At 38.2% G+C, this 10,248-nt stretch overlaps 1 protein-coding gene across 1 annotated transcript in view; it reads right to left on the bottom strand.

Moving 5' to 3' along the window:
* ABCA13 (ATP-binding cassette, sub-family A (ABC1), member 13) overlaps positions 1 to 10,248 on the bottom strand; it is a 67,843-nt gene that overhangs the window by 37,829 nt on the left and 19,766 nt on the right. The gene's annotated exons all lie outside the window — the stretch shown is intronic.

Here is a 10,248-nt window from a genome sequence, read left to right as displayed (position 1 = left end):
AGAGTGGATCAGAGAGTCCAAGAGATAAAGCCCAAATACATAAGGATCATAACAGACAAAACTGGGACCAAACATGGAAAAGAATAATAATGCAATCACAAAATGGGCAAAAGGCATGCAAAGATTTTTCACAGAGGAAGACATTCAGATGGCCAACAGACACATACAGAAATGCTCAAAATCATAGGCAATAAGAGAGAGTAGCAGTGCCAAAGCTTAGTAAGATGGCAAGCAATAAATGTTGGGTAGAATGTGGTGATATTGGAATTCTCGTACACTGTTGGTGGCATTGTAAGATGGTATAACCACTCTGGAAGGCAGTTTGGCATTTCCTCAAAAAGCTGAACATAGAAATCCCATTTGACCCAGCTATTCCACCGCTAGGAATATTTCCCAAGGAAAAGAGAATTGAAACACAAATGGAGAATTGTACGTGTCTTATTCACTATAATAAGAAAATAGAAACAGCCCAAATGTCCATCAGCAAAGGAATGGATTGAGAAATTATGATGCATTCAAATAATGGAAACAATGTAGCATTATTGTTGTTTCTGTGGTTGTTGTTGTTGTTGTTTTTAAGTACCATTAAGTTGGAACTGACCCTTAGCTGACCATCCCACAAGTTTTCAGAGGCAGTTAATTGCATGGGAGGGGATAGTCCATCCTTCTGCCTCAGAACAGATAGTAAATATGAACTGCATTCCTAGGTATTGTAAAGCAGTTTCTTACCACCTGAGCTCCTTAGGAAGCAACAGTTTTGTAAAATAATGTTTAAAATAGGAAGACTAGAGACTAATATGCTGAATGAATTTACTCAGTCTTATAAGGACAAATACTAATAAGACTATTATTGTAAACATAGAAGGATAACTAATAAAATGTGTTTAAAAGTCCAAAAGGGGAAGGAGAAAGGAGCTAGAGGGTGGAATGTGGGGAGCGGAGGGGGGGTGGAAATCACACTAGAAAAATAAAGTTTATTGGTCAGAGGGAAGAGCTGAAGGAATTATGAAAAATCAGCAGTGACTTGAAAAGACAGGGTAGTAGGCATAGATCAAAGGTGATTAATTTTTAAAAATATAATGGATTTCACCTGATGGTATGCATAAGAATCAGATAGATTATATCTGTAGAAAGAACTGCTGGAGAAGCTCAATATCAGCTGTGAAAACTTGGCCAACTGCTGATTGTGAAACAGATCACCAACTACTCTTAGGCAAGTTCAAGCTGAAGCTAAGGAAAGTGAAATCAAGCCAACGGGAACCAAAATATGACCTTGAGTCTATCCCACTTGAATTTCAGAACCATCTCAGGAACAGGTTTGAGGCCTTGAACACTAATGAGCGAAGACCAGATGAGTTATGGGAAGATATAAAAAATATTATGCAGGAAGAGTTCAAAAGGTCAATGCGAAGACAGAGGAGGAAGACGAGACCAATGTGGATGTCAGAAGAGAGTGATTATTGCACTAAAGTGCTGAGAAGCCAAAACAGAAGGAAGAAATCAAGACATTAGGAGCTGAACAGGAGATTTCAAAAGGCTGCTTGACAAGACAAAGTAAAGTATTATAATGAAATATGGAAAGAGCTGAAGTCAGAAAATCAAAGGGGCTGAAATTGCTCAGCATTTCTTAAGCTCAAAGAACTGAAGAAGAAATTCAAACCTTGAGTTGCAATACTTAAGGATGCTTTGGGCAGAATATTGTGTGATCCTGCAAGTATTAAAAGAAGATGGAAAGAATACAGAGCCATTATACCAAAAGGAATTGGCAGACACAGAAGAATTTCATGAAACAACATATGAGCTCATATATATAGTGATGAAGGAAGAAGTTCAGACTGCATTGAAAGAATTGGTTAAGAATAAGGCCCCAGGAACCGATGGTATACCAATTGACATATTTCAACTAACACATGCTGCCCTAGATGTGCTCACCAAGTTGTGCCAAGAAATCTGGAGAACAACCACTTAGCCAAGCGACTGGATGAGATCTATATTGTTCCCATTCCAAAGAAAGGTGGTCCCACAGAGTGTGGAAATTATCAAACAGTAGCATTAATACTAAAGCCAGCAAGATTCTGCTGAAGATTATCCAAAAATGACTGTAACAACACATCAACAGAGAACTACCAGAAGTGGAGACTGAGTTTAGAAGGGGTTTAGTACTAGGGATATTGTAGCTAATGTTAGATGGTTCTTGGCTGAAAGCAAGGAGTACAAGAAGACTTTGTTTCATTGATTATGCAAAAGTATTTGACTGTGTGGATCATAACAAACTGTGGCTATCTCTGAGAAGAATGGAAATCCCAGAATACTTGATTGTGCTAATGTGAAACCTATACTTGGACCAGGAGGCAGTCGTCAGAACAGAAAAAGGAAACAAAGCATGGTTCAAAATTGGGAAGGGTGTATGCCAGGGATGTATTCTATCTCCATACCTTTTCAATCTTTATGCAGAACAGTTTATCTGGGAGGCTGGGCTCTATGAGGAGGAATGTGGCATCAGGATTAGTGGAAGACTCATCAACAATCTGTGTTATGCAGATTACACAACCCTGATTGCTGAAACTGAGGAGGACCTAAAGCACTTGGTGTGGAAGGTCAAGGACTGCAGATTCAGTATGGATTGAAGCTCAATGTCAAGAAAACAAAGATTCTTGCCACTGGGCCAATTGGCAGCATCAGGATGGGTGGTGAAGAGATTGAGATTGTTCACAGTTTTGGTTTGCTTGGCTCTACAGGAGACACTCTTGGCACCAGCAACCAGGAAATTAAAAGACATATTATGATGGGAAAGTCTGGAGTTAGAGACCTATCTAAAGTACTGAAGTGCAACGATGTCAGTCTGGAGACTAAGGTGCACCTGATCCAGGCCATACATAGTCTTTGCAATCACTTACTATGCATCAGAGAGCTGGATAATGACTAGGGATGATAGAAGAATTGATGCCTTTGAGTTGTGGTGTTGGAGAAGAGTATTGAATATACCATGGACTGCTAAGAAAAGTATCAGGTTTGTTCTTGAGAGGATGAAACCTGGTTGCTCCGTGGAGGCAAGGATTCTGAAGCTTAGTCTGACATACTTTGGACATGTTGCAAGGAGGGACCAGTTCTTGGAGAGGGTTGTCATGCTTGGGACAGCCAGGAGAAGAAGACTCTCGATGAAATGGATTGATTCCATTTCTGGGGTAATGGGGGTGGGTGTGTCAGAGATAATGATATTGGCACAGGATAGGACAGAGTTTAGGGCTGTTGAACACAGGGTCACTATCAGTGACAGGGGACTTGATGGCACATAACAACAACAATGTATAGGAATGATCCTATGAATCAATGTGACTGAAGGAATGTGTGAAAAACAATGTATATGAATGAAACAATGTATACGACTTTTATATTCAGACCACTATAAAACTTAAAAAGAAAAAGTATTTACAAACTCAGAAGCTCTGTAAGGCACTTCTGCTCTCTGGCAGGGTTCCTAGGAGTTGAAATTGGCTTAATTAGAGCAAGTTTGTTTTTGTTTTAATGTTGTTTATGTATCACATGGTTTAATAGCAAATGAAAGCAACATAGAATAAAATACTGTGTATAAAAAATATAAATGCAGGAAGAAAGAGAACTCTTTAGAGGGTGGAGCTAGTCATAATATCTTATGGCCTTAAGCAGAAAGAAAAACCATTAAGTTTAGAATATCAAGGAAACTAAAGAAAAACTGTGGGCTTTGTCATTGAAAACAAATGGCTTTAGAAGAGGAAAGGCATTCTATTGTGTTTCCTTGAGGCCACTGCTATCATCTTAAAGGAGAGGAATTTCCCAGAGGTATTATGAGGTTTCTTTTGGTTAATTCTGTAAAAAGAGACTACACACTAGTTCACATAATCGGTTCAAACCATAAATGAAAGCTAGTATAGTGTCAAATACTAAATGGTAATTCCAGTCACAATTTAGCTATCTAGATTCATTGCAACTAAGTGCTGAGACTTCAAAGACCTTTCCTGAAGCTCATCTTTTGTTATGTTTAGGGAGAAAAAAGAAATTGACTAAACCACTTTATCATCCTTCTCTTTTTGTTTTCTTTTCTTAGCTTTCTATTGAAAAACAATATATTCATTTTCTTTAAACATATACTCATTAAACATATATTGAGTACTTATTCTGCCAAGTATTATGCTAGATACTTTGGAATTAAAAAGATTAATAAGGCACAATTTCAGCCATTGACATCTAAAGGAGCCAAATACTCAAAGAAAAAAAGAGAACATTGAAAGAAGATGCATGTTGATGCAACCTTACTGGAAGATTTGTTGTTATTGAGTGCTTAGAAGTTCATTGAGACCCCTAGTGACCCAAAGTGATAGGGAGAACTACTTCACAGAGTTTCTTTGTTTGTATCCTTTATGGAAGCAGATACATGGAGCCCCTGAATGGGTTCAAAGCACCAACCCTTTTAGTTAGCTCTCCAGGCCTTAACCGTTGTGCCCCCAGAGCTCCTCTGCTCCAGGATAAATGAACAGCATGCTTCAAAATTAAGCAGCTCAAGAACATAAAACAGTATAATAGAATGTGCAGAGATCTTGAATTGGAGAATAAAAAGGGAAGAACTTGCTCTGCATTTTTCAAGCTGAGGGGACTGAAAAATAAATTGAAACCCCAAGTTGCAATATTGAAAGATACTATGGTCAAGGTATTTTATCAGAAAGCATCAAAAGAATCAAAAGATTGAGGGAATACACAGAATCACTGTGCCAAAAAAAAAAAAACCCCAATACTGAAAAATTTCAGGAAGTACAATAGGAATCAATGATAAGGAAGAAGGCACTGGAAAAAATAAGGCCTCAGGAATCCCCCAGAAATACCTGTTGATTTGTTTCAATCAACAGATGCAGCCCTGAATGTGTTCACCAGTCCATGGCAGGAAATTTGAATAACAGCTATCTGTCCAATGGATTGAAAGAGATATATATTTCTTCCCATGCCCAAGAAAGGTGATTCAACTTAATGTGGAAATTATCTAACAATATCCTTAATATCACCTGCAAGCAAAATACTCCTGAATATTGTTAATAAAACAGCTTGAATAGTACATAGAGAGGGAACTGCCAGTAGTTAAAAAACAGTTTAGAAAACACCGTGGTACCAGGGATATTATTGCTAATTTTAGATATATCCTGGCTGAAAGAAAATAATACCAGAAGAATGATTATTTATGCTTTATTGACTATGCAAAGATATTTAATTGTATAGATCATAACAAGTTATGGCTAATATTGAGAAGACTGGGACCTCCAGAGTACTTAATTGTGCTCAGGCAACCAGGAGGCTGTTGTGCAAACAGAGCAAGAACTCTACACAGTTTAAAATTATGAAAGGAAAGCATCTGGGTTGTAGTCTCTTTCCATACTTATTCAATCTACATGCTGAGCAAATTATTCAAAAACCTGGACACTATGAAGAGGAATGTAGCATCATAATCAGAGGGAGACTCATCAACAACCTGCATTATGCAGATGACACAATCTTGCTTGCTAAAAGTGAGGAGGATTTTAAGGACTTGTTGCAAAAGATCAAAGAATGCAGCCTTCAACATGGATTACATTTCAATGTCATGAAAACAAAGATTCTTACTATGGACCAATAGGCAACATCATGATGGATGCAGAAGAGATTGAAACCATCAGCAATTTCATCTTACTTGTATCCACAATTAACATCCTTGACACCAGCTGTCAGGAAATTAGGAGATGTATTGGGAAAGTTTGCAGTTAGTGACCAATCCAAATTATTGAAGAGCAATGTTTCAGTTTGAGGTCTAAGGTGTGTCAATGATTGAGCCTATGGTCTTTCTGATCACTTGGCATGCATCTGAGAACTAGACAATGAATAAAGATGACAGAAGAAGAATTGATGCTTTTAAGCTGTGGCCTTGGAGAAGAGTCCTAAACATCCCATGGACTACCAAAAGAGCAAACAAATATGTCTTGGAGAGGGTGCAGCCAGAGAGCTCTTTATTTGGAGGCAAGGATGATGAGGCTTCGCCTCACATACTTGCATGTTGCAAGGAGGGGTTATTCCTTGGAAAAGGACATGATGTTCAGAAAGGTAGAGGATTGGCAAAGGAAAAGAAGACCTCAAAAAGGTGATTGACATGGTGACTGCCTCAATGTGCTCTAATGTGTCAGGAAGCATGAGGGTGGCACAGGGTGTCACAGGAGTCAGATCTATTGTTCATAGGATCTTGATGGGTTATACTTGATTTGACAGTACCTAACAACAGCAACATGACTCGAAAATTCCAATTCAAATATTTTTCATAAGGAAATAATGGGAAAGTGTCTAAAATATGTAAATTAAAATTATCTGTGTCAACATTTTCAATAAAAAAGAGAAAGTAAACACCAATCAGTAAAGTATTAGCATATCATCTTCAGTGAAATACTTCACAATTGTTAAAGAAAAATGAAGTTGTATTTCTATTTACTAACATACCCTAAGAAGATAACACCCCAAATACCATGGCCAGAGTGGAAAGTTGAATTAAGAGGATAATTAAGAGCAATACAGATGCAGAAGGCCACAGTGAAAGAAGAATGAAATAACAGGAGATGAAAAGCACCAGTGAGTCAGACTCCAGAGTGTTGAGTGTCCACTGCAGTCATTCAAGAAGAACACAAGGAGTTAGTCAGAAGAGAACCGAGAGAACACCCTTCCCTCTGAATGCAATTGTAGTAAAAACATCCACTGAGATATTATTGAACAAAAGATATTTTAATTTAATTGGTCAATATTCTAAAGCCATTTCATCCCTCAGCTTTAAAATAATCACTGAAAATTCCTTCCAGAAGTAAGATTGACTGAGTCTCACATTGTCTAAATGTCTGACTAAATCTTCCCACTTAGTCTCACAATACACCAAGGTGATAGACCAGATGTATATATCCAAAAAGAGAGACAATTTAGGAAGACTAGCTTGGCTCTGGTTCTCTGAGTGATAGAAAGGGGACAAAAGGAAGCAGTGAACAAAGTGCAGTGTCGGTAAGTTTAATGAGTAATTTGGAAGTGACAGGTCTGAGAGGCAAAGGCTATGTTACGGAAGGGATATTGGGAAGGATGACATTTAAGTACTTACAAGTTAAATCTGAACAGTACACTAAACAAAACTGATAGCAACTAATTGGAAAAAATACATAATACCTATGTTGTTATATATAATACCTATGTTGTTATATATCAGAACTGATTCATATCTGACCTCCCCATAGGCTTTCAGAGACTCTAAATCACACAGGAAGAGATTGCCCACCCTTCTTCCATGGAGAAGCTGGTAGACTGAAATGGAATGCCTTCAGGTTATCGATATGCTACCAGAGTTTTAATAACCAAAATATGAAGAAAATTACAAAATCTGTAATTATGAATTAAACAATTTTATAGATGATGTATAAAGAAAAGCACATATGAAAATGTTAATTCCTACACTAATCAGACAAAATTGAACATTACATAGTGTGTCATCTTACAGCTACATAATTTCCAGTCACAAGCATAAACTGTCACTCCTCATCCCAACCACAGGGCCAGTGAGAACACAGTGACAGGCATATCACTCACATTGCTTTAAATTGTACACCTAATTGTGAAGCCTATTTACGAGACAATCAAAGAAATAGATAGCAATATGATAAGAATTTGATTCAGTCATGTTGTTGTTTGTTAGATGCCACCAAGTACAACTCATAGCGATCATATGAACAAAAGAGCTGAACTCTGTTCTATCCTGTGCCATCCTCATGCTTCCTGATACACAAGAGCCCATTGTGGCAATCATTACATCAATCCACCTGGCAGAAGGTCTTCTTCTTTGCCAACCCTCAACACTTCCTAGCATCATGTCCTTCTAAAAGGAATAGCCACTCCTAGCAACATGTTCAAAGTATATGAGGGAAGCCTCATCATTCTTGCCTCTAAAGAGCACTCAAGCTGCACATACTTGTTTGTTCTTTTGACAGTCCATTGGATGTGCAGCCTTCTTCTCCCACATCGTGGTTCAAAAGCATCAATTATTCTGTCATCCTTATTCACTGTCCAGCTCTCAGATGAACAGCAAGGGATCAGGACAGCCTCTGAGGATCAGAGATGGGGGGAACGGGCACAAGGTTGTCCTTATAAGTGACTCTCTGACTTGTCTAGAAACAGCAGCAGAAAGATAGATAGCTTCCCCATGAAGGTGTGAAAAGTGAACAGTTTCTGAGTTCCAGGGAAGCCCCTATCCTTGTGTACTTCCATCTAGCCAATCCCCAAATCCACAGGACCCTCTGCCAATATAATCTTTTAAGTCATGCTCCAAGATTGTCTTTGCCTTAGCTGCTTGATTTAGTGTTATTATAAGGTTGCTTTTTTGGTGGGGTTTCCTCCTCCCATGCCTGTTTTCTTTTAATATATTTGATAATCTAAAATTCTGGGTCTTTTGAGAACAAAATAAATAACTAGGCTTGAAACTCCAGAATTTCCAGTGACACCTGTATTTATAGAGGAGAAAGACTCTTGAAAAAAGAAAAAGTCATTTTATGATTTGTTTTCTCAGAAGTCATGTAAGACTTTCAGAGGTAAACTTTTGGTGATGTGGCTTTTTCCCCCCCTTTCAATATGTTGGCAATAATTTCAGCATACAAGTCATTAGAAAGAGGGGTAGGTTTTGTTTTGGTTTTTTCCTTCTCACTCTGTCAAACAATCAGATCTTAAAATGAGAAATTGGATGCCTTCCTTTTCACATCAGGTAAATTTTCCATTCCTTTAAAAAGACTTGATATTCTTAAGCTCTTAAGACTAGGCAATTATGTGAGACAAAAGGCTGCTTAGAGTTGAAAAGGCCACATTGCTCACCAATTAATTCCCTTACCACCTCCAAACACCACCCAGCCTGGTCTCCCTACAAACTTTTTCTGTGTTTGATTGTTTACTACTTATTAGTCTTTTAAGAGAGAATCTTGCAGGGAAAATAGATATAAATTTAAAGTCTTCAGATATAATTAAGATCAGTCTAATATAAAGAAAACACCATGATTATGAAGGGGGGCACAAATAACAACAACAAAAACAAACAAACAAAAACCCCTTGTGTATGCCAGACCCAGCTCTAAAGAGACAAAAGTCTGCTTTATTTTCTGGAACTAGATTTTAGAGTTAGAAATAAATGGAGTCACACCTGCATGCCCTTTCCAAAATTTATCTACCTAAGTCCACTTTGCCCTAGCCCAGAGTGACAGGTAGCCTCATCCAGTTCTTATCCAAATCCCCAGCTCACCCTTAGGTCTCTGTTGGTCCCAACTTTAATAACAAGGTGGAACATTATCAGTCTCAGTTTTGTTAAAGATAAAGTATGTAAGCTTTTCTGGTTACTCAGAGAACTGATGCTGAGGCATGATTCCAGTCAGAAGTGGAGAAGATAGTCATTTAGTTCATCACAGAAAACACATCACCTCTGTTTACAACTGGAAATATTTAAAACAATCTCAGGATTCTGAGCACTCGCCTGAAGTTCCCTCAACTTCCCACTTTGTGTCATAGTTTATAGCCCATCTGAGTTTATACAAATTTGTTGTGTGTAGAGGTTTCCAGGTATCAAGTTCCGCGGAGTTGGAGCAGAAAGTTTATATCTCTTGGTTCAGTAGTCTGGACATTGCCAAAACTCCACTTCTGATGCCCAGATCTTTAGCTTTGATTCTCAAAGTTCTATCTCTGGAGGCCATTATGTTGAGTGAAATATATCAGACACAAAAGGACAAATACTGCATAGTGCCACTGTTGTCAAACAGGACTGACATAGGGGTTCGACGGAGATTGAGAAGGATGGGATAAATTATGTATACTGACTGGGATAATTGGGATGGGAGTGTCAGAGACAGGCGATTGGCACAGGACAGAGCAGAGTTTAGGGCTGTTGTACATAGGGTCGCTATGAGTCGCAGGCGACTTGACGACACATAACAACAACAACAGCATTGAAACAAAAGAGCGAGAGAACTGTTTAAAAGGGATATTTGATTAGGTATTATTGTCATGACAGAAGTGCAGAATGAAGACTGCATAGTTGAGTGGACTTGGCGTGGAGGGATTGTATAACAATGAAAGAATTTTTCTTTTACTTTTCAAAGAGAAGAATGAACTGGAGGGGAGGGGTGGGCAGGGAAAAAAGTGCAACAATGAATGAATGGGAATCCAAAATCTCTGTAAATTTTCATTAAAATTAAT

The sequence above is a fragment of the Elephantulus edwardii genome, unplaced genomic scaffold (genome assembly GCF_000299155.1).
Source record: "Elephantulus edwardii isolate Elephantulus edwardi_28Jun2011 unplaced genomic scaffold, EleEdw1.0 scaffold00339, whole genome shotgun sequence".
Lineage (NCBI taxonomy): Eukaryota > Metazoa > Chordata > Mammalia > Macroscelidea > Macroscelididae > Elephantulus > Elephantulus edwardii.
Note: the sequence above shows the minus strand (reverse complement) of the source record. Positions and strands in the feature narration are given on the sequence as shown.